The sequence below is a fragment of the Ambystoma mexicanum genome, chromosome 1q, assembly GCF_040938575.1.
Source record: "Ambystoma mexicanum isolate Mex_15411 chromosome 1q, UKY_AmexF1_1, whole genome shotgun sequence".
NCBI lineage: Eukaryota > Metazoa > Chordata > Amphibia > Caudata > Ambystomatidae > Ambystoma > Ambystoma mexicanum.
In genome coordinates this window covers 1,529,298,638-1,529,324,414 of record NC_090922.1, presented here as the reverse complement: position 1 = coordinate 1,529,324,414, position 25,777 = coordinate 1,529,298,638, and the positions used below count along the sequence as shown (strand labels likewise).

At 44.2% G+C, this 25,777-nt stretch overlaps 1 protein-coding gene across 1 annotated transcript in view; it reads left to right on the top strand.

The window, feature by feature from the left end:
- Positions 1 to 25,777, top strand: part of CFAP57 (cilia and flagella associated protein 57) — a 348,360-nt gene that overhangs the window by 254,258 nt on the left and 68,325 nt on the right. The gene's annotated exons all lie outside the window — the stretch shown is intronic.

The following is a 25,777-nucleotide window of genomic DNA, read 5'->3' as shown; positions in this document are numbered from 1 at the left end:
TAAACAGTAGAACATGATTATATGTTATGTTGTCCAGTATTGATACTGCGCCCATCACCACTGCCCGGCCTTGTGCGGGAGGTGGAATATAGTAAACAGTAGAACATGATTATATGTTATGTTGTCCAGTATTGATACTGCGCCCATCACCACTGCCCGGCCTTGTGCGGGAGGTGGAATATAGTAAACAGTAGAACACGATTATATGTTATGTTGTCCAGTATTGATACTGCGCCCATCACCACTGCCCGGCCTTATGCGGGAGGTGGAATATAGTAAACAGTAGAACTTGATTATATGTTGTGTTGTCCAGTATTGATACTGCGCCCATCACCAGTGCCTGGCCTTGTGCGGGAGGTGGAATATAGTAAACAGTAGAACATGATTATATGTTATGTTGTCCAGTATTGATACTGCGCCCATCACCACTGCCTGGCCTTGTGCGGGAGGTGGAATATAGTAAACAGTAGAACATGATTATATGTTATGTTGTCCAGTATTGATACTGCGCCCATCACCACTGCCCGGCCTTGTGCGGGAGATGGAATATAGTAAACAGTAGAACATGATTATATGTTATGTTGTCCAGTATTGATACTGCGCCCATCACCACTGCCCGGCATGGGCGGGAGGTGGAATATAGTAAACATTAGAGCATGATTATATGTTATGTTGTCCAGTATTGATACTGCGCCCATCACCACTTCCTAGCCTTGTGCAGGAGGTGGAATATAGTAAACAGTAGAACATGATTATATGTTATTTTGTCCAGTATTGATACTGCACCCATCACCACTGCCTGGCCTTATGCAGGAGGTGGAATATAGTAAACAGTAGAACATGATTATATGTTATGTTGTCCAGTATTGATACTGCGCCCATCACCACTGCCTGGCCTTGTGCGGGAGGTGGAATATAGTAAACAGTAGAACATGATTATATGTTATGTTGTCCAGTATTGATACTGCGCCCATCACCACTGCCTGGCCTTGTGCGGGAGGTGGAATATAGTAAACAGTAGAACATGATTATATGTTATGTTGTCCAGTATTGATACTGCGCCCATCACCACTGCCTGGCCTTGTGCGGGAGGTGGAATATAGTAAACAGTAGAACATGATTATATGTTATGTTGTCCAGTATTGATACTGCGCCCATCACCACTTCCTAGCCTTGTGCGGGAGGTGGAATGTAGTAAACAGTAGAACATGATTATATGTTGTCCAGTATTGATACTGCGCCCATCACCACTGCCTGGCCTTGTGCAGGAGGTGGAATATAGTAAACAGTAGAGCATGATTATATGTTATGTTGTCCAGTATTGATACTGCGCCCATCACCACTGCCTGGCCTTGTGCGGGAGGTGACTATTGTCATCATTAGAACATGATTATATGTTATGTTGTCCAGTATTGATACTGCGCCCATCACCACTGCCTGGCCTTGTGCAGGAGGTGGAATATAGTAAACAGTAGAACATGATTATATGTTATGTTGTCCAGTATTGATACTGCGCCCACCACCACTGCCTGGCCTTGTGCAGGAAGTGGAATATAGTAAACAGTAGAACATGATTATATGTTATGTTGTCCAGTATTGATACTGCGCCCATCACCACTGCCCGGCCTTGTGCGGGAGGTGGAATATAGTAAACAGTAGAACATGATTATATGTTGTCCAGTATTGATACTGCGCCCATCACCACTGCCCGGCCTTGTGCAGGAGGTGGAATATAGTAAACAGTAGAACATGATTATATGTTATGTTGTCCAGTATTGATACTGCGCCCATCACCACTGCCCGGCCTTGTGCGGGAGGTGGAATATAGTAAACAGTAGAACATGATTATATGTTATGTTGTCCAGTATTGATACTGCGCCCATCACCACTGCCCGGCCTTGTGCGGGAGGTGGAATATAGTAAACAGTAGAACACGATTATATGTTATGTTGTCCAGTATTGATACTGCGCCCATCACCACTGCCCGGCCTTATGCGGGAGGTGGAATATAGTAAACAGTAGAACTTGATTATATGTTGTGTTGTCCAGTATTGATACTGCGCCCATCACCAGTGCCTGGCCTTGTGCGGGAGGTGGAATATAGTAAACAGTAGAACATGATTATATGTTATGTTGTCCAGTATTGATACTGCGCCCATCACCACTGCCCGGCCTTATGCGGGAGGTGGAATATAGTAAACAGTAGAACTTGATTATATGTTGTGTTGTCCAGTATTGATACTGCGCCCATCACCAGTGCCTGGCCTTGTGCGGGAGGTGGAATATAGTAAACAGTAGAACATGATTATATGTTATGTTGTCCAGTATTGATACTGCGCCCATCACCACTGCCTGGCCTTGTGCGGGAGGTGGAATATAGTAAACAGTAGAACATGATTATATGTTATGTTGTCCAGTATTGATACTGCGCCCATCACCACTGCCCGGCCTTGTGCGGGAGATGGAATATAGTAAACAGTAGAACATGATTATATGTTATGTTGTCCAGTATTGATACTGCGCCCATCACCACTGCCCGGCATGGGCGGGAGGTGGAATATAGTAAACATTAGAGCATGATTATATGTTATGTTGTCCAGTATTGATACTGCGCCCATCACCACTTCCTAGCCTTGTGCAGGAGGTGGAATATAGTAAACAGTAGAACATGATTATATGTTATTTTGTCCAGTATTGATACTGCACCCATCACCACTGCCTGGCCTTATGCAGGAGGTGGAATATAGTAAACAGTAGAACATGATTATATGTTATGTTGTCCAGTATTGATACTGCGCCCATCACCACTGCCTGGCCTTGTGCGGGAGGTGGAATATAGTAAACAGTAGAACATGATTATATGTTATGTTGTCCAGTATTGATACTGCGCCCATCACCACTGCCTGGCCTTGTGCGGGAGGTGGAATATAGTAAACAGTAGAACATGATTATATGTTATGTTGTCCAGTATTGATACTGCGCCCATCACCACTGCCTGGCCTTGTGCGGGAGGTGGAATATAGTAAACAGTAGAACATGATTATATGTTATGTTGTCCAGTATTGATACTGCGCCCATCACCACTTCCTAGCCTTGTGCGGGAGGTGGAATGTAGTAAACAGTAGAACATGATTATATGTTATGTTGTCCAGTATTGATACTGCGCCCATCACCACTGCCTGGCCTTGTGCAGGAGGTGGAATATAGTAAACAGTAGAGCATGATTATATGTTATGTTGTCCAGTATTGATACTGCGCCCATCACCACTGCCTGGCCTTATGCGGGAGGTGGAATATAGTAAACAGTAGAGCATGATTATATGTTATGTTGTCCAGTATTGATACTGCGCCCATCACACTGCCTGGCCTTTTGCGGGAGGTGGAATATAGTAAACAGTAGAGCATGATTATATGTTATGTTGTCCAGTATTGATACTGCGCCCATCACCACTGCCTGGCCTTGTGCAGGAGGTGGAATATAGTAAACAGTAGAACATGATTATATGTTATGTTGTCCAGTATTGATACTGCGCCCACCACCACTGCCTGGCCTTGTGCAGGAAGTGGAATATAGTAAACAGTAGAACATGATTATATGTTATGTTGTCCAGTATTGATACTGCGCCCATCACCACTGCCCGGCCTTGTGCGGGAGGTGGAATATAGTAAACAGTAGAACATGATTATATGTTGTCCAGTATTGATACTGCGCCCATCACCACTGCCCGGCCTTGTGCAGGAGGTGGAATATAGTAAACAGTAGAACATGATTATATGTTATTTTGTCCAGTATTGATACTGCGCCCATCACCACTGCCCGGCCTTGTGCGGGAGGTGGGATATAGTAAACAGTAGAACACGATTATATGTTATGTTGTCCAGTATTGATACTGCGCCCATCACCACTTCCTAGCCTTGTGCGGGAGGTGGAATATAGTAAACAGTAGAACATGATTACATGTTATTTTGTCCAGTATTGATACTGCGCCCATCACCACTGCCCGGCCTTGTGCAGGAGGTGGAATATAGTAAACAGTAGAACATGATTATATGTTATTTTGTCCAGTATTGATACTGCGCCCATCACCACTGCCCGGCCTTGTGCAGGAGGTGGAATATAGTAAACAGTAGAGCATGATTATATGTTATGTTGTCCAGTATTGATACTGCGCCCATCACCATTGCCTGGCCTTGTGCGGGAGGTGGAATATAGTAACAGTAGAACATGATTATATGTTATCTTGTCCAGTATTGATACTGCGCCCATCACCACTGCCTGGCCTTATGCGGGAGGTGGAATATAGTAAACAGTAGAACATGATTATATGTTATGTTGTCCAGTATTGATACTGCGCCCATCACCACTGCCTGGCCTTGTGCGGGAGGTGGAATATAGTAAACAGTAGAACATGATTATATGTTATGTTGTCCAGTATTGATACTGCGCCCATCACCACTGCCTGGCCTTATGCGGGAGGTGGAATATAGTAAACAGTAGAACATGATTATATGTTATGTTGTCCAGTATTGATACTGCGCCCATCACCACTGCCTGGCCTTGTGCGGGAGGTGGAATATAGTAAACAGTAGAACATGATTATATGTTATTTTGTCCAGTATTGATACTGCGCCCATCACCACTGCCTGGCCTTGTGCAGGAGGTGGAATATAGTAAACAGTAGAACATGATTATATGTTATTCTGTCCAGTATTGATACTGCGCCCATCACCACTGCCTGGCCTTGTGCGGGATGTGGAAAACTGTCATCAGTAGAACATGATTATATGTTATCCAGTATTGATACTGTGCCGATCTCCACTTCCTGGCCTTGTGCGGGAGGTGACTATTGTCATCATTAGAACATGATTATATGTTATGTTGTCCAGTATTGATACTGCGCCCATCACCACTGCCTGGCCTTATGCGGGAGGTGGAATATAGTAAACAGTAGAACATGATTATATGTTATGTTGTCCAGTATTGATACTGCGCCCATCACCACTGCCTGGCCTTGTGCGGGAGGTGGAATATAGTAAACAGTAGAACATGATTATATGTTATGTTGTCCAGTATTGATACTGCGCCCATCACCACTGCCTGGCCTTGTGCGGGATGTGGAAAACTGTCATCAGTAGAACATGATTATATGTTATCCAGTATTGATACTGCGCCGATCTCCACTTCCTGGCCTTGTGCGGGAGGTGACTATTGTCATCATTAGAACATGATTATATGTTATGTTGTCCAGTATTGATACTGCGCCCATCACCACTGCCTGGCCTTATGCGGGAGGTGGAATATAGTAAACAGTAGAACACGATTATATGTTATGTTGTCCAGTATTGATACTGCGCCCATCACCACTGCCTGGCCTTATGCGGGAGGTGGAATATAGTAAACAGTAGAACATGATTATATGTTATGTTGTCCAGTATTGATACTGCGCCCATCACCACTGCCTGGCCTTATGCGGGAGGTGGAATATAGTAAACAGTAGAACATGATTATATGTTGTCCAGTATTGATACTGCGCCCATCACCACTGCCTGGCCTTGTGCAGGAGGTGGAATATAGTAAACAGTAGAACACGATTATATGTTATGTTGTCCAGTATTGATACTGCGCCCATCACCACTGCCTGGCCTTGTGCAGGAGGTGGAATATAGTAAACAGTAGAACATGATTATATGTTATGTTGTCCAGTATTGATACTGCGCCCATCACCACTGCCTGGCCTTATGCGGGAGGTGGAATATAGTAAACAGTAGAACATGATTATATGTTGTCCAGTATTGATACTGCGCCCATCACCACTGCCTGGCCTTGTGCAGGAGGTGGAATATAGTAAACAGTAGAGCATGATTATATGTTATGTTGTCCAGTATTGATACTGCGCCCATCACCATTGCCTGGCCTTGTGCAGGAGGTGGAATATAGTAAACAATAGAACATGATTATATGTTAAGTTGTCCAGTATTGATACTGCGCCCATCACCACTGCCTGGCCTTATGCGGGAGGTGGAATATAGTAAACAGTAGAACATGATTATATGTTATGTTGTCCAGTATTGATACTGCGCCCATCACCACTGCCTGGCCTTGTGCGGGAGGTGGAATATAGTAAACAGTAGAACATGATTATATGTTATTTTGTCCAGTATTGATACTGCGCCCATCACCACTGCCTGGCCTTATGCGGGAGGTGGAATATAGTAAACAGTAGAACATGATTATATGTTATGTTGTCCAGTATTGATACTGCACCCATCACCACTGCCTGGCCTTATGCGGGAAGTGGAATATAGTAAACAGTAGAACATGATTATATGTTATGTTGTCCAGTATTGATACTGCGCCCATCACCACTGCCTGGCCTTGTGCGGGAGGTGGAATATAGTAAACAGTAGAACATGATTATATGTTATTTTGTCCAGTATTGATACTGCGCCCATCACCACTGCCTGGCCTTGTGCAGGAGGTGGAATATAGTAAACAGTAGAACATGATTATATGTTATTCTGTCCAGTATTGATACTGCGCCCATCACCACTGCCTGGCCTTGTGCGGGATGTGGAAAACTGTCATCAGTAGAACATGATTATATGTTATCCAGTATTGATACTGTGCCGATCTCCACTTCCTGGCCTTGTGCGGGAGGTGACTATTGTCATCATTAGAACATGATTATATGTTATGTTGTCCAGTATTGATACTGCGCCCATCACCACTGCCTGGCCTTATGCGGGAGGTGGAATATAGTAAACAGTAGAACATGATTATATGTTATGTTGTCCAGTATTGATACTGCGCCCATCACCACTGCCTGGCCTTGTGCGGGAGGTGGAATATAGTAAACAGTAGAACATGATTATATGTTATGTTGTCCAGTATTCATACTGCGCCCATCACCACTGCCTGGCCTTGTGCGGGATGTGGAAAACTGTCATCAGTAGAACATGATTATATGTTATCCAGTATTGATACTGCGCCGATCTCCACTTCCTGGCCTTGTGCGGGAGGTGACTATTGTCATCATTAGAACATGATTATATGTTATGTTGTCCAGTATTGATACTGCGCCCATCACCACTGCCTGGCCTTATGCGGGAGGTGGAATATAGTAAACAGTAGAACACGATTATATGTTATGTTGTCCAGTATTGATACTGCGCCCATCACCACTGCCTGGCCTTATGCGGGAGGTGGAATATAGTAAACAGTAGAACATGATTATATGTTATGTTGTCCAGTATTGATACTGCGCCCATCACCACTGCCTGGCCTTATGCGGGAGGTGGAATATAGTAAACAGTAGAACATGATTATATGTTGTCCAGTATTGATACTGCGCCCATCACCACTGCCTGGCCTTGTGCAGGAGGTGGAATATAGTAAACAGTAGAACACGATTATATGTTATGTTGTCCAGTATTGATACTGCGCCCATCACCACTGCCTGGCCTTGTGCAGGAGGTGGAATATAGTAAACAGTAGAACATGATTATATGTTATGTTGTCCAGTATTGATACTGCACCCATCACCACTGCCTGGCCTTATGCGGGAGGTGGAATATAGTAAACAGTAGAACATGATTATATGTTGTCCAGTATTGATACTGCGCCCATCACCACTGCCTGGCCTTGTGCAGGAGGTGGAATATAGTAAACAGTAGAACACGATTATATGTTATGTTGTCCAGTATTGATACTGCGCCCATCACCACTGCCTGGCCTTGTGCAGGAGGTGGAATATAGTAAACAGTAGAACATGATTATATGTTATGTTGTCCAGTATTGATACTGCGCCCATCACCACTGCCTGGCCTTATGCGGGAGGTGGAATATAGTAAACAGTAGAACATGATTATATGTTGTCCAGTATTGATACTGCGCCCATCACCACTGCCTGGCCTTGTGCAGGAGGTGGAATATAGTAAACAGTAGAACACGATTATATGTTATGTTGTCCAGTATTGATACTGCGCCCATCACCACTGCCTGGCCTTATGCGGGAGGTGGAATATAGTAAACAGTAGAACATGATTATATGTTATGTTGTCCAGTATTGATACTGCGCCCATCACCAGTGCCTGGCCTTATGCGGGAGGTGGAATATAGTAAACAGTAGAACATGATTATATGTTATGTTGTCCAGTATTGATACTGCGCCCATCACCACTGCCTGGCCTTGTGCGGGAGGTGGAATATAGTAAACAGTAGAACATGATTATATGTTATGTTGTCCAGTATTGATACTGCGCCCATCACCACTGCCTGGCCTTGTGCGGGATGTGGAAAACTGTCATCAGTAGAACATGATTATATGTTATCCAGTATTGATACTGCGGCGATCTCCACTTCCTGGCCTTGTGCGGGAGGTGACTATTGTCATCATTAGAACATGATTATATGTTATGTTGTCCAGTATTGATACTGCGCCCATCACCACTGCCTGGCCTTATACGGGAGGTGGAATATAGTAAACAGTAGAACATGATTATATGTTATGTTGTCCAGTATTGATACTGCGCCCATCACCACTGCCTGGCCTTGTGCAGGAGGTGGAATATAGTAAACAGTAGAACACGATTATATGTTATGTTGTCTAGTATTGATACTGCACCCATCACCACTGCCTGGCCTTATGCGGGAGTTGGAATATAGTAAACAGTAGAACATGATTATATGTTGTCCAGTATTGATACTGCGCCCATCACCACTGCCTGGCCTTATGCGGGAGGTGGAATATAGTAAACAGTAGAACATGATTATATGTTATCCAGTATTGATACTGCGCCGATCTCCACTTCCTGGCCTTGTGCGGGAGGTGGAATATAGTAAACAGTAGAACATGATTATATGTTATGTTGTCCAGTATTGATACTGCGCCCATCACCACTGCCTGGCCTTATGCGGGAGGTGGAATATAGTAAACAGTAGAACATGATTATGTTATGTTGTCCAGTATTGATACTGCGCCCATCACCACTGCCTGGCCTTGTGCGGGATGTGGAAAACTGTCATCAGTAGAACATGATTATATGTTATCCAGTATTGATACTGCGCCGATCTCCACTTCCTGGCCTTATGCGGGAGGTGACTATTGTCATCATTAGAACATGATTATATGTTATGTTGTCCAGTATTGATACTGCGCCCATCACCACTGCCTGGCCTTATGCGGGAGGTGGAATATATTAAACAGTAGAACACGATTATATGTTATGTTGTCCAGTATTGATACTGCGCCCATCACCACTGCCTGGCCTTGTGCAGGAGGTGGAATATAGTAAACAGTAGAACACGATTATATGTTATGTTGTCCAGTATTGATACTGCGCTCATCACCACTGCCTGGCCTTGTGCAGGAGGTGGAATATAGTAAACAGTAGAACATGATTATATGTTATTTTGTCCAGTATTGATACTGCGCCCATCACCACTGCCCGGCCTTGTGCAGGAGGTGGAATATAGTAAACCGTAGAACATGATTATATGTTATGTTATCCAGTATTGATACTGCGCCCATCACCACTGCCCGGCCTTGTGCAGGAGGTGGAATACTGTCATCAGTAGAACATGATTATGTTATGTTATCCAGTATTGATACTGCGCCCATCACCACTGCCTGGCCTTGTGCGGGATGTGGAAAACTGTCATCAGTAGAACATGATTATATGTTATGTTGTCCAGTATTGATACTGCGCCGATCTCCACTTCCTGGCCTTGTGCGGGAGGTGACTATTGTCATCATTAGAAAATGATTATATGTTATGTTGTCCAGTATTGATACTGCGCCCATCACCACTGCCTGGCCTTATGCGGGAGGTGGAATATAGTAAACAGTAGAACATGATTATATGTTGTCCAGTATTGATACTGCGCCCATCACCACTGCCTGGCCTTGTGCAGGAGGTGGAATATAGTAAACAGTAGAACACGATTATATGTTATGTTGTCCAGTATTGATACTGCGCCCATCACCACTGCCTGGCCTTATGCGGGAGGTGGAATATAGTAAACAGTAGAACATGATTATATGTTATGTTGTCCAGTATTGATACTGCGCCCATCACCACTGCCTGGCTTTGTGCAGGAGGTGGAATATAGTAAACAGTAGAACACGATTATATGTTATGTTGTCTAGTATTGATACTGCGCCCATCACCACTGCCTGGCCTTATGCGGGAGGTGGAATATAGTAAACAGTAGAACATGATTATATGCTGTCCAGTATTGATACTGCGCCCATCACCACTGCCTGGCCTTATGCGGGAGGTGGAATATAGTAAACAGTAGAACATGATTATATGTTATCCAGTATTGATACTGCGCCCATCACCACTGCCTGGCCTTGTGCAGGAGGTGGAATATAGTAAACAGTAGAACACGATTATATGTTATGTTGTCCAGTATTGATACTGCGCCCATCACCACTGCCTGGCCTTATGCGGGAGGTGGAATATAGTAAACAGTAGAACATGATTATGTTATGTTGTCCAGTATTGATACTGCGCCCATCACCACTGCCTGGCCTTGTGCGGGATGTGGAAAACTGTCATCAGTAGAACATGATTATATGTTATCCAGTATTGATACTGCGCCGATCTCCACTTCCTGGCCTTGTGCGGGAGGTGACTATTGTCATCATTAGAACATGATTATATGTTATGTTGTCCAGTATTGATACTGCGCCCATCACCACTGCCTGGCCTTATGCGGGAGGTGGAATATAGTAAACAGTAGAACACGATTATATGTTATGTTGTCCACTATTGATACTGCGCCCATCACCACTGCCTGGCCTTGTGCAGGAGGTGGAATATAGTAAACAGTAGAACACGATTATATGTTATGTTGTCCAGTATTGATACTGCGCCCATCACCACTGCCTGGCCTTGTGCGGGATGTGGAAAACTGTCATCAGTAGAACATGATTATATGTTATCCAGTATTGATACTGCGCCGATCTCCACTTCCTGGCCTTGTGCGGGAGGTGACTATTGTCATCATTAGAACATGATTATATGTTATGTTGTCCAGTATTGATACTGCGCCCATCACCAGTGCCTGGCCTTATGCGGGAGGTGGAATATAGTAAACAGTAGAACATGATTATATGTTATGTTGTCCAGTATTGATACTGCGCCCATCACCACTGCCTGGCCTTGTGCGGGAGGTGGAATATAGTAAACAGTAGAACATGATTATATGTTATTTTGTCCAGTATTGATACTGCGCCCATCACCACTGCCTGGCCTTGTGCAGGAGGTGGAATATAGTAAACAGTAGAACATGATTATATGTTATTCTGTCCAGTATTGATACTGCGCCCATCACCAGTGCCTGGCCTTATGCGGGAGGTGGAATATAGTAAACAGTAGAACATGATTATATGTTATGTTGTCCAGTATTGATACTGCACCCATCACCACTGCCTGGCCTTATGCGGGAAGTGGAATATAGTAAACAGTAGAACATGATTATATGTTATGTTGTCCAGTATTGATACTGCGCCCATCACCACTGCCTGGCCTTGTGCGGGAGGTGGAATATAGTAAACAGTAGAACATGATTATATGTTATTTTGTCCAGTATTGATACTGCGCCCATCACCACTGCCTGGCCTTGTGCAGGAGGTGGAATATAGTAAACAGTAGAACATGATTATATGTTATTCTGTCCAGTATTGATACTGCGCCCATCACCACTGCCTGGCCTTGTGCGGGATGTGGAAAACTGTCATCAGTAGAACATGATTATATGTTATCCAGTATTGATACTGTGCCGATCTCCACTTCCTGGCCTTGTGCGGGAGGTGACTATTGTCATCATTAGAACATGATTATATGTTATGTTGTCCAGTATTGATACTGCGCCCATCACCACTGCCTGGCCTTATGCGGGAGGTGGAATATAGTAAACAGTAGAACATGATTATATGTTATGTTGTCCAGTATTGATACTGCGCCCATCACCACTGCCTGGCCTTGTGCGGGAGGTGGAATATAGTAAACAGTAGAACATGATTATATGTTATGTTGTCCAGTATTCATACTGCGCCCATCACCACTGCCTGGCCTTGTGCGGGATGTGGAAAACTGTCATCAGTAGAACATGATTATATGTTATCCAGTATTGATACTGCGCCGATCTCCACTTCCTGGCCTTGTGCGGGAGGTGACTATTGTCATCATTAGAACATGATTATATGTTATGTTGTCCAGTATTGATACTGCGCCCATCACCACTGCCTGGCCTTATGCGGGAGGTGGAATATAGTAAACAGTAGAACACGATTATATGTTATGTTGTCCAGTATTGATACTGCGCCCATCACCACTGCCTGGCCTTATGCGGGAGGTGGAATATAGTAAACAGTAGAACATGATTATATGTTATGTTGTCCAGTATTGATACTGCGCCCATCACCACTGCCTGGCCTTATGCGGGAGGTGGAATATAGTAAACAGTAGAACATGATTATATGTTGTCCAGTATTGATACTGCGCCCATCACCACTGCCTGGCCTTGTGCAGGAGGTGGAATATAGTAAACAGTAGAACACGATTATATGTTATGTTGTCCAGTATTGATACTGCGCCCATCACCACTGCCTGGCCTTGTGCAGGAGGTGGAATATAGTAAACAGTAGAACATGATTATATGTTATGTTGTCCAGTATTGATACTGCACCCATCACCACTGCCTGGCCTTATGCGGGAGGTGGAATATAGTAAACAGTAGAACATGATTATATGTTGTCCAGTATTGATACTGCGCCCATCACCACTGCCTGGCCTTGTGCAGGAGGTGGAATATAGTAAACAGTAGAACACGATTATATGTTATGTTGTCCAGTATTGATACTGCGCCCATCACCACTGCCTGGCCTTGTGCAGGAGGTGGAATATAGTAAACAGTAGAACATGATTATATGTTATGTTGTCCAGTATTGATACTGCGCCCATCACCACTGCCTGGCCTTATGCGGGAGGTGGAATATAGTAAACAGTAGAACATGATTATATGTTGTCCAGTATTGATACTGCGCCCATCACCACTGCCTGGCCTTGTGCAGGAGGTGGAATATAGTAAACAGTAGAACACGATTATATGTTATGTTGTCCAGTATTGATACTGCGCCCATCACCACTGCCTGGCCTTATGCGGGAGGTGGAATATAGTAAACAGTAGAACATGATTATATGTTATGTTGTCCAGTATTGATACTGCGCCCATCACCAGTGCCTGGCCTTATGCGGGAGGTGGAATATAGTAAACAGTAGAACATGATTATATGTTATGTTGTCCAGTATTGATACTGCGCCCATCACCACTGCCTGGCCTTGTGCGGGAGGTGGAATATAGTAAACAGTAGAACATGATTATATGTTATGTTGTCCAGTATTGATACTGCGCCCATCACCACTGCCTGGCCTTGTGCGGGATGTGGAAAACTGTCATCAGTAGAACATGATTATATGTTATCCAGTATTGATACTGCGGCGATCTCCACTTCCTGGCCTTGTGCGGGAGGTGACTATTGTCATCATTAGAACATGATTATATGTTATGTTGTCCAGTATTGATACTGCGCCCATCACCACTGCCTGGCCTTATACGGGAGGTGGAATATAGTAAACAGTAGAACATGATTATATGTTATGTTGTCCAGTATTGATACTGCGCCCATCACCACTGCCTGGCCTTGTGCAGGAGGTGGAATATAGTAAACAGTAGAACACGATTATATGTTATGTTGTCTAGTATTGATACTGCGCCCATCACCACTGCCTGGCCTTATGCGGGAGTTGGAATATAGTAAACAGTAGAACATGATTATATGTTGTCCAGTATTGATACTGCGCCCATCACCACTGCCTGGCCTTATGCGGGAGGTGGAATATAGTAAACAGTAGAACATGATTATATGTTATCCAGTATTGATACTGCGCCGATCTCCACTTCCTGGCCTTGTGCGGGAGGTGGAATATAGTAAACAGTAGAACATGATTATATGTTATGTTGTCCAGTATTGATACTGCGCCCATCACCACTGCCTGGCCTTATGCGGAAGGTGGAATATAGTAAACAGTAGAACATGATTATGTTATGTTGTCCAGTATTGATACTGCGCCCATCACCACTGCCTGGCCTTGTGCGGGATGTGGAAAACTGTCATCAGTAGAACATGATTATATGTTATCCAGTATTGATACTGCGCCGATCTCCACTTCCTGGCCTTATGCGGGAGGTGACTATTGTCATCATTAGAACATGATTATATGTTATGTTGTCCAGTATTGATACTGCGCCCATCACCACTGCCTGGCCTTATGCGGGAGGTGGAATATATTAAACAGTAGAACACGATTATATGTTATGTTGTCCAGTATTGATACTGCGCCCATCACCACTGCCTGGCCTTGTGCAGGAGGTGGAATATAGTAAACAGTAGAACACGATTATATGTTATGTTGTCCAGTATTGATACTGCGCTCATCACCACTGCCTGGCCTTGTGCAGGAGGTGGAATATAGTAAACCGTAGAACATGATTATATGTTATGTTATCCAGTATTGATACTGCGCCCATCACCACTGCCCGGCCTTGTGCCGAGGTGGAATACTGTCATCAGTAGAACATGATTATGTTATGTTATCCAGTATTGATACTGCGCCCATCACCACTGCCTGGCCTTGTGCGGGATGTGGAAAACTGTCATCAGTAGAACATGATTATATGTTATGTTGTCCAGTATTGATACTGCGCCGATCTCCACTTCCTGGCCTTGTGCGGGAGGTGACTATTGTCATCATTAGAAAATGATTATATGTTATGTTGTCCAGTATTGATACTGCGCCCATCACCACTGCCTGGCCTTATGCGGGAGGTGGAATATAGTAAACAGTAGAACATGATTATATGTTGTCCAGTATTGATACTGCGCCCATCACCACTGCCTGGCCTTGTGCAGGAGGTGGAATATAGTAAACAGTAGAACACGATTATATGTTATGTTGTCCAGTATTGATACTGCGCCCATCACCACTGCCTGGCCTTATGCGGGAGGTGGAATATACTAAACAGTAGAACATGATTATATGTTATGTTGTCCAGTATTGATACTGCGCCCATCACCACTGCCTGGCTTTGTGCAGGAGGTGGAATATAGTAAACAGTAGAACACGATTATATGTTATGTTGTCTAGTATTGATACTGCGCCCATCACCACTGCCTGGCCTTATGCGGGAGGTGGAATATAGTAAACAGTAGAACATGATTATATGCTGTCCAGTATTGATACTGCGCCCATCACCACTGCCTGGCCTTATGCGGGAGGTGGAATATAGTAAACAGTAGAACATGATTATATGTTATCCAGTATTGATACTGCGCCGATCTCCACTTCCTGGCCTTGTGCGGGAGGTGGAATATAGTAAACAGTAGAACATGATTATATGTTATGTTGTCCAGTATTGATACTGCGCCCATCACCACTGCCTGGCCTTATGCGGGAGGTGGAATATAGTAAACAGTAGAACATGATTATGTTATGTTGTCCAGTATTGATACTGCGCCCATCACCACTGCCTGGCCTTGTGCGGGATGTGGAAAACTGTCATCAGTAGAACATGATTATATGTTATCCAGTATTGATACTGCGCCGATCTCCACTTCCTGGCCTTGTGCGGGAGGTGACTATTGTCATCATTAGAACATGATTATATGTTATGTTGTCCAGTATTGATACTGCGCCCATCACCACTGCCTGGCCTTATGCGGGAGGTGGAATATAGTAAACAGTAGAACACGATTATATGTTATGTTGTCCACTATTGATACTGCGCCCATCACCACTGCCTGGCCTTGTGCAGGAGGTGGAATATAGTAAACAGTAGAACACGATTATATGTTATGTTGTCCAGTATTGATACTGCGCCCATCACCACTGCCTGGCCTTGTGCGGGATGTGGAAAACTGTCATCAGTAGAACATGATTATATGTTATCCAGTATTGATACTGCGCCGATCTCCACTTCCTGGCCTTATGCGGGAGGTGACTATTGTCATCATTAGAACATGATTATATGTTATGTTGTCCAGTATTGATACTGCGCCCATCACCACTGCCTGGCCTTATGCGGGAGGTGGAATATATTAAACAGTAGAACACGATTATATGTTATGTTGTCCAGTATTGATACTGCGCCCATCACCACTGCCTGGCCTTGTGCAGGAGGTGGAATATAGTAAACAGTAGAACACGATTATATGTTATGTTGTCCAGTATTGATACTGCGCTCATCACCACTGCCTGGCCTTGTGCAGGAGGTGGAATATAGTAAACAGTAGAACATGATTATATGTTATTTTGTCCAGTATTGATACTGCGCCCATCACCACTGCCCGGCCTTGTGCAGGAGGTGGAATATAGTAAACCGTAGAACATGATTATATGTTATGTTATCCAGTATTGATACTGCGCCCATCACCACTGCCCGGCCTTGTGCAGGAGGTGGAATACTGTCATCAGTAGAACATGATTATGTTATGTTATCCAGTATTGATACTGCGCCCATCACCACTGCCTGGCCTTGTGCGGGATGTGGAAAACTGTCATCAGTAGAACATGATTATATGTTATGTTGTCCAGTATTGATACTGCGCCGATCTCCACTTCCTGGCCTTGTGCGGGAGGTGACTATTGTCATCATTAGAAAATGATTATATGTTATGTTGTCCAGTATTGATACTGCGCCCATCACCACTGCCTGGCCTTATGCGGGAGGTGGAATATAGTAAACAGTAGAACATGATTATATGTTGTCCAGTATTGATACTGCGCCCATCACCACTGCCTGGCCTTGTGCAGGAGGTGGAATATAGTAAACAGTAGAACACGATTATATGTTATGTTGTCCAGTATTGATACTGCGCCCATCACCACTGCCTGGCCTTATGCGGGAGGTGGAATATACTAAACAGTAGAACATGATTATATGTTATGTTGTCCAGTATTGATACTGCGCCCATCACCACTGCCTGGCTTTGTGCAGGAGGTGGAATATAGTAAACAGTAGAACACGATTATATGTTATGTTGTCTAGTATTGATACTGCGCCCATCACCACTGCCTGGCCTTATGCGGGAGGTGGAATATAGTAAACAGTAGAACATGATTATATGCTGTCCAGTATTGATACTGCGCCCATCACCACTGCCTGGCCTTATGCGGGAGGTGGAATATAGTAAACAGTAGAACATGATTATATGTTATCCAGTATTGATACTGCGCCGATCTCCACTTCCTGGCCTTGTGCGGGAGGTGGAATATAGTAAACAGTAGAACATGATTATATGTTATGTTGTCCAGTATTGATACTGCGCCCATCACCACTGCCTGGCCTTATGCGGGAGGTGGAATATAGTAAACAGTAGAACATGATTATGTTATGTTGTCCAGTATTGATACTGCGCCCATCACCACTGCCTGGCCTTGTGCGGGATGTGGAAAACTGTCATCAGTAGAACATGATTATATGTTATCCAGTATTGATACTGCGCCGATCTCCACTTCCTGGCCTTGTGCGGGAGGTGACTATTGTCATCATTAGAACATGATTATATGTTATGTTGTCCAGTATTGATACTGCGCCCATCACCACTGCCTGGCCTTATGCGGGAGGTGGAATATAGTAAACAGTAGAACACGATTATATGTTATGTTGTCCACTATTGATACTGCGCCCATCACCACTGCCTGGCCTTGTGCAGGAGGTGGAATATAGTAAACAGTAGAACACGATTATATGTTATTTTGTCCAGTATTGATACTGCGCCCATCACCACTGCCTGGCCTTGTGCAGGAGGTGGAATATAGTAAACAGTAGAACATGATTATATGTTATTCTGTCCAGTATTGATACTGCGCCCATCACCACTGCCTGGCCTTGTGCGGGATGTGGAAAACTGTCATCAGTAGAACATGATTATATGTTATCCAGTATTGATACTGTGCCGATCTCCACTTCCTGGCCTTGTGCGGGAGGTGACTATTGTCATCATTAGAACATGATTATATGTTATGTTGTCCAGTATTGATACTGCGCCCATCACCACTGCCTGGCCTTATGCGGGAGGTGGAATATAGTAAACAGTAGAACATGATTATATGTTATGTTGTCCAGTATTGATACTGCGCCCATCACCACTGCCTGGCCTTGTGCGGGAGGTGGAATATAGTAAACAGTAGAACATGATTATATGTTATGTTGTCCAGTATTGATACTGCGCCCATCACCACTGCCTGGCCTTGTGCGGGATGTGGAAAACTGTCATCAGTAGAACATGATTATATGTTATCCAGTATTGATACTGCGCCGATCTCCACTTCCTGGCCTTGTGCGGGAGGTGACTATTGTCATCATTAGAACATGATTATATGTTATGTTGTCCAGTATTGATACTGCGCCCATCACCACTGCCTGGCCTTATGTGGGAGGTGGAATATAGTAAACAGTAGAACACGATTATATGTTATGTTGTCCAGTATTGATACTGCGCCCATCACCACTGCCTGGCCTTATGCGGGAGGTGGAATATAGTAAACAGTAGAACATGATTATATGTTATGTTGTCCAGTATTGATACTGCGCCCATCACCACTGCCTGGCCTTATGCGGGAGGTGGAATATAGTAAACAGTAGAACATGATTATATGTTGTCCAGTATTGATACTGCGCCCATCACCACTGCCTGGCCTTGTGCAGGAGGTGGAATATAGTAAACAGTAGAACACGATTATATGTTATGTTGTCCAGTATTGATACTGCGCCCATCACCACTGCCTGGCCTTGTGCAGGAGGTGGAATATAGTAAACCGTAGAACATGATTATATGTTATGTTGTCCAGTATTGATACTGCGCCCATCACCACTGCCTGGCCTTATGCGGGAGGTGGAATATAGTAAACAGTAGAACATGATTATATGTTGTCCAGTATTGATACTGCGCCCATCACCACTGCCTGGCCTTGTGCAGGAGGTGGAATATAGTAAACAGTAGAGCATGATTATATGTTATGTTGTCCAGTATTGATACTGCGCCCATCACCATTGCCTGGCCTTGTGCAGGAGGTGGAATATAGTAAACAGTAGAACATGATTATATGTTATGTTGTCCAGTATTGATACTGCGCCCATCACCACTGCCTGGCCTTATGCGGGAGGTGGAGTATAGTAAACAGTAGAACATGATTATATGTTATGTTGTCCAGTATTGATACTGCGCCCATCACCACTGCCTGGCCTTGTGCGGGAGGTGGAATATAGTAAACAGTAGAACATGATTATATGTTATTTTGTCCAGTATTGATACTGCGCCCATCACCACTGCCTGGCCTTATGCGGGAGGTGGAATATAGTAAACAGTAGAACATGATTATATGTTATGTTGTCCAGTATTGATACTGCGCCCATCACCACTGCCTGGCCTTATGCGGGAAGTGGAATATAGTAAACAGTAGAACATGATTATATGTTATGTTTTCCAGTATTGATACTGCGCCCATCACCACTGCCTGGCCTTGTGCGGGAGGTGGAATATAGTAAACAGTAGAACATGATTATATGTTATTTTGTCCAGTATTGATACTGCGCCCATCACCACTGCCTGGCCTTGTGCAGGAGGTGGAATATAGTAAACAGTAGAACATGATTATATGTTATTCTGTCCAGTATTGATACTGCGCCCATCACCACTGCCTGGCCTTGTGCGGGATGTGGAAAACTGTCATCAGTAGAACATGATTATATGTTATCCAGTATTGATACTGTGCCGATCTCCACTTCCTGGCCTTGTGCGGGAGGTGACTATTGTCATCATTAGAACATGATTATATGTTATGTTGTCCAGTATTGATACTGCGCCCATCACCACTGCCTGGCCTTATGCGGGAGGTGGAATATAGTAAACAGTAGAACATGATTATATGTTATGTTGTCCAGTATTGATACTGCGCCCATCACCACTGCCTGGCCTTGTGCGGGAGGTGGAATATAGTAAACAGTAGAACATGATTATATGTTATGTTGTCCAGTATTGATACTGCGCCCATCACCACTGCCTGGCCTTGTGCGGGATGTGGAAAACTGTCATCAGTAGAACATGATTATATGTTATCCAGTATTGATACTGCGCCGATCTCCACTTCCTGGCCTTGTGCGGGAGGTGACTATTGTCATCATTAGAACATGATTATATGTTATGTTGTCCAGTATTGATACTGCGCCCATCACCACTGCCTGGCCTTATGCGGGAGGTGGAATATAGTAAACAGTAGAACACGATTATATGTTATGTTGTCCAGTATTGATACTGCGCCCATCACCACTGCCTGGCCTTATGCGGGAGGTGGAATATAGTAAACAGTAGAACATGATTATATGTTATGTTGTCCAGTATTGATACTGCGCCCATCACCACTGCCTGGCCTTATGCGGGAGGTGGAATATAGTAAACAGTAGAACATGATTATATGTTGTCCAGTATTGATACTGCGCCCATCACCACTGCCTGGCCTTGTGCAGGAGGTGGAATATAGTAAACAGTAGAACACGATTATATGTTATGTTGTCCAGTATTGATACTGCGCCCATCACCACTGCCTGGCCTTGTGCAGGAGGTGGAATATAGTAAACAGTAGAACATGATTATATGTTATGTTGTCCAGTATTGATACTGCACCCATCACCACTGCCTGGCCTTATGCGGGAGGTGGAATATAGTAAACAGTAGAACATGATTATATGTTGTCCAGTATTGATACTGCGCCCATCACCACTGCCTGGCCTTGTGCAGGAGGTGGAATATAGTAAACAGTAGAACACGATTATATGTTATGTTGTCCAGTATTGATACTGCGCCCATCACCACTGCCTGGCCTTGTGCAGGAGGTGGAATATAGTAAACAGTAGAACATGATTATATGTTATGTTGTCCAGTATTGATACTGCGCCCATCACCACTGCCTGGCCTTATGCGGGAGGTGGAATATAGTAAACAGTAGAACATGATTATATGTTGTCCAGTATTGATACTGCGCCCATCACCACTGCCTGGCCTTGTGCAGGAGGTGGAATATAGTAAACAGTAGAACACGATTATATGTTATGTTGTCCAGTATTGATACTGCGCCCATCACCACTGCCTGGCCTTATGCGGGAGGTGGAATATAGTAAACAGTAGAACATGATTATATGTTATGTTGTCCAGTATTGATACTGCGCCCATCACCAGTGCCTGGCCTTATGCGGGAGGTGGAATATAGTAAACAGTAGAACATGATTATATGTTATGTTGTCCAGTATTGATACTGCGCCCATCACCACTGCCTGGCCTTGTGCGGGAGGTGGAATATAGTAAACAGTAGAACATGATTATATGTTATGTTGTCCAGTATTGATACTGCGCCCATCACCACTGCCTGGCCTTGTGCGGGATGTGGAAAACTGTCATCAGTAGAACATGATTATATGTTATCCAGTATTGATACTGCGCCGATCTCCACTTCCTGGCCTTGTGCGGGAGGTGACTATTGTCATCATTAGAACATGATTATATGTTATGTTGTCCAGTATTGATACTGCGCCCATCACCACTGCCTGGCCTTATACGGGAGGTGGAATATAGTAAACAGTAGAACATGATTATATGTTATGTTGTCCAGTATTGATACTGCGCCCATCACCACTGCCTGGCCTTGTGCAGGAGGTGGAATATAGTAAACAGTAGAACACGATTATATGTTATGTTGTCTAGTATTGATACTGCGCCCATCACCACTGCCTGGCCTTATGCGGGAGTTGGAATATAGTAAACAGTAGAACATGATTATATGTTGTCCAGTATTGATACTGCGCCCATCACCACTGCCTGGCCTTATGCGGGAGGTGGAATATAGTAAACAGTAGAACATGATTATATGTTATCCAGTATTGATACTGCGCCGATCTCCACTTCCTGGCCTTGTGCGGGAGGTGGAATATAGTAAACAGTAGAACATGATTATATGTTATGTTGTCCAGTATTGATATGCGCCCATCACCACTGCCTGGCCTTATGCGGGAGGTGGAATATAGTAAACAGTAGAACATGATTATGTTATGTTGTCCAGTATTGATACTGCGCCCATCACCACTGCCTGGCCTTGTGCGGGATGTGGAAAACTGTCATCAGTAGAACATGATTATATGTTATCCAGTATTGATACTGCGCCGATCTCCACTTCCTGGCCTTGTGCGGGAGGTGACTATTGTCATCATTAGAACATGATTATATGTTATGTTGTCCAGTATTGATACTGCGCCCATCACCACTGCCTGGCCTTATGCGGGAGGTGGAATATAGTAAACAGTAGAACACGATTATATGTTATGTTGTCCAGTATTGATACTGCGCCCATCACCACTGCCTGGCCTTGTGCAGGAGGTGGAATATAGTAAACAGTAGAACACGATTATATGTTATGTTGTCCAGTATTGATACTGCGCTCATCACCACTGCCTGGCCTTGTGCAGGAGGTGGAATATAGTAAACAGTAGAACATGATTATATGTTATTTTGTCCAGTATTGATACTGCGCCCATCACCACTGCCCGGCCTTGTGCAGGAGGTGGAATATAGTAAACCGTAGAACATGATTATATGTTATGTTATCCAGTATTGATACTGCGCCCATCACCACTGCCCGGCCTTGTGCAGGAGGTGGAATACTGTCATCAGTAGAACATGATTATGTTATGTTATCCAGTATTGATACTGCGCCCATCACCACTGCCTGGCCTTGTGCGGGATGTGGAAAACTGTCATCAGTAGAACATGATTATATGTTATGTTGTCCAGTATTGATACTGCGCTGATCTCCACTTCCTGGCCTTGTGCGGGAGGTGACTATTGTCATCATTAGAAAATGATTATATGTTATGTTGTCCAGTATTGATACTGCGCCCATCACCACTGCCTGGCCTTATGCGGGAGGTGGAATATAGTAAACAGTAGAACATGATTATATGTTGTCCAGTATTGATACTGCGCCCATCACCACTGCCTGGCCTTGTGCAGGAGGTGGAATATAGTAAACAGTAGAACACGATTATATGTTATGTTGTCCAGTATTGATACTGCGCCCATCACCACTGCCTGGCCTTATGCGGGAGGTGGAATATAGTAAACAGTAGAACATGATTATATGTTATGTTGTCCAGTATTGATACTGCGCCCATCACCACTGCCTGGCTTTGTGCAGGAGGTGGAATATAGTAAACAGTAGAACACGATTATATGTTATGTTGTCTAGTATTGATACTGCGCCCATCACCACTGCCTGGCCTTATGCGGGAGGTGGAATATAGTAAACAGTAGAACATGATTATATGCTGTCCAGTATTGATACTGCGCCCATCACCACTGCCTGGCCTTATGCGGGAGGTGGAATATAGTAAACAGTAGAACATGATTATATGTTATCCAGTATTGATACTGCGCCGATCTCCACTTCCTGGCCTTGTGCGGGAGGTGGAATATAGTAAACAGTAGAACATGATTATATGTTATGTTGTCCAGTATTGATACTGCGCCCATCACCACTGCCTGGCCTTGTGCAGGAGGTGGAATATAGTAAACAGTAGAACACGATTATATGTTATGTTGTCCAGTATTGATACTGCGCCCATCACCACTGCCTGGCCTTGTGCGGGATGTGGAAAACTGTCATCAGTAGAACATGATTATATGTTATCCAGTATTGATACTGCGCCGATCTCCACTTCCTGGCCTTGTGCGGGAGGTGACTATTGTCATCATTAGAACATGATTATATGTTATGTTGTCCAGTATTGATACTGCGCCCATCACCAGTGCCTGGCCTTATGCGGGAGGTGGAATATAGTAAACAGTAGAACATGATTATATGTTATGTTGTCCAGTATTGATACTGCACCCATCACCACTGCCTGGCCTTGTGCGGGAGGTGGAATATAGTAAACAGTAGAACATGATTATATGTTATGTTGTCCAGTATTGATACTGCGCCCATCACCACTGCCTGGCCTTGTGCGGGATGTGGAAAACTGTCATCAGTAGAACATGATTATATGTTATCCAGTATTGATACTGCGCCCATCACCACTGCCCGGCCTTGTGCAGGATGTGGAATACTGTCATCAGTAGAACATGATTATATGTTATGTTGTCCAGTATTGATACTGCGCCCATCACCACTGCCTGGCCTTGTGCGGGAGGTGGAATATAGTAAACAGTAGAACATGATTATATGTTATGTTGTCCAGTATTGATACTGCGCCCATCACCACTGCCTGGCCTTATGCGGGAGGTGGAATATAGTAAACAGTAGAACATGATTATATGTTATGTTGTCCAGTATTGATACTGCGCCCATCACCACTGCCTGGCCTTATGCGGGAGGTGGAATATAGTAAACAGTAGAACATGATTATATGTTATGTTGTCCAGTATTGATACTGCGCCCATCACCACTGCCTGGCCTTATGCGGGAGGTGGAATAAAGTAAACAGTAGAACATGATTATATCTTGTCCAGTATTGATACTGCGCCCATCACCACTGCCTGGCCTTATGCGGGAGGTGGAATATAGTAAACAGTAGAACATGATTATATGTTATGTTGTCCGGTATTGATACTGCGCCCATCACCACTGCCCGGCCTTGTGCAGGATGTGGAATACTGTCATCAGTAGAACATGATTATATGTTATGTTGTCCAGTATTGATACTGCGCCCATCACCACTGCCTAGCCTTGTGCGGGAGGTGGAATATAGTAAACAGTAGAACATGATTATATGTTGTCCGGTATTGATACTGCGCCCATCACCACTGCCCGGCCTTGTGCGGGAGGTGGAATATAGTAAACAGTAGAACATGATTATATGTTATGTTGTCCAGTATTGATACTGTGCCCATCACCACTGCCTGGCCTTATGCGGGAGGTGGAATATAGTAAACAGTAGAACATGATTATATGTTATGTTGTCCAGTATTGATACTGCGCCCATCACCACTGCCTGGCCTTATGCGGGAGGTGGAATATAGTAAACAGTAGAACATTATTATATGTTATGTTGTCCAGTATTGATACTGCGCCCATCACCACTGCCTGGCCTTGTGCGGGAGGTGGAATATAGTAAACAGTAGAACATGATTATATGTTATGTTGTCCAGTATTGATACTGCACCCATCACCACTGCCTGGCCTTATGCGGGAGGTGGAATATAGTAAACAGTAGAACATGATTATATGTTGTCCAGTATTGATACTGCGCCCATCACCACTGCCCGGCCTTGTGCGGGAGGTGGAATATAGTAAACAGTAGAACATGATTATATGTTATGTTGTCCAGTATTGATACTGCGCCCATCACCACTGCCTGGCCTTGTGCGGGAGGAGACTATTGTCATCATTAGAACATGATTATATGTTATGTTGTCCAGTATTGATACTACGCCCATCACCACTGCCCGGCCTTGTGCAGGATGTGGAATACTGTCATCAATAGAACATGATTATATGTTATGTTGTCCAGTATTGATACTGCGCCCATCACCACTGCCCGGCCTTGTGCAGGATGTGGAATATAGTAAACAGTAGAACATGATTATATGTTATGTTGTCCAGTATTGATACTGCGCCCATCACCACTGCCCGGCCTTGTGCAGGATGTGGAATACTGTCA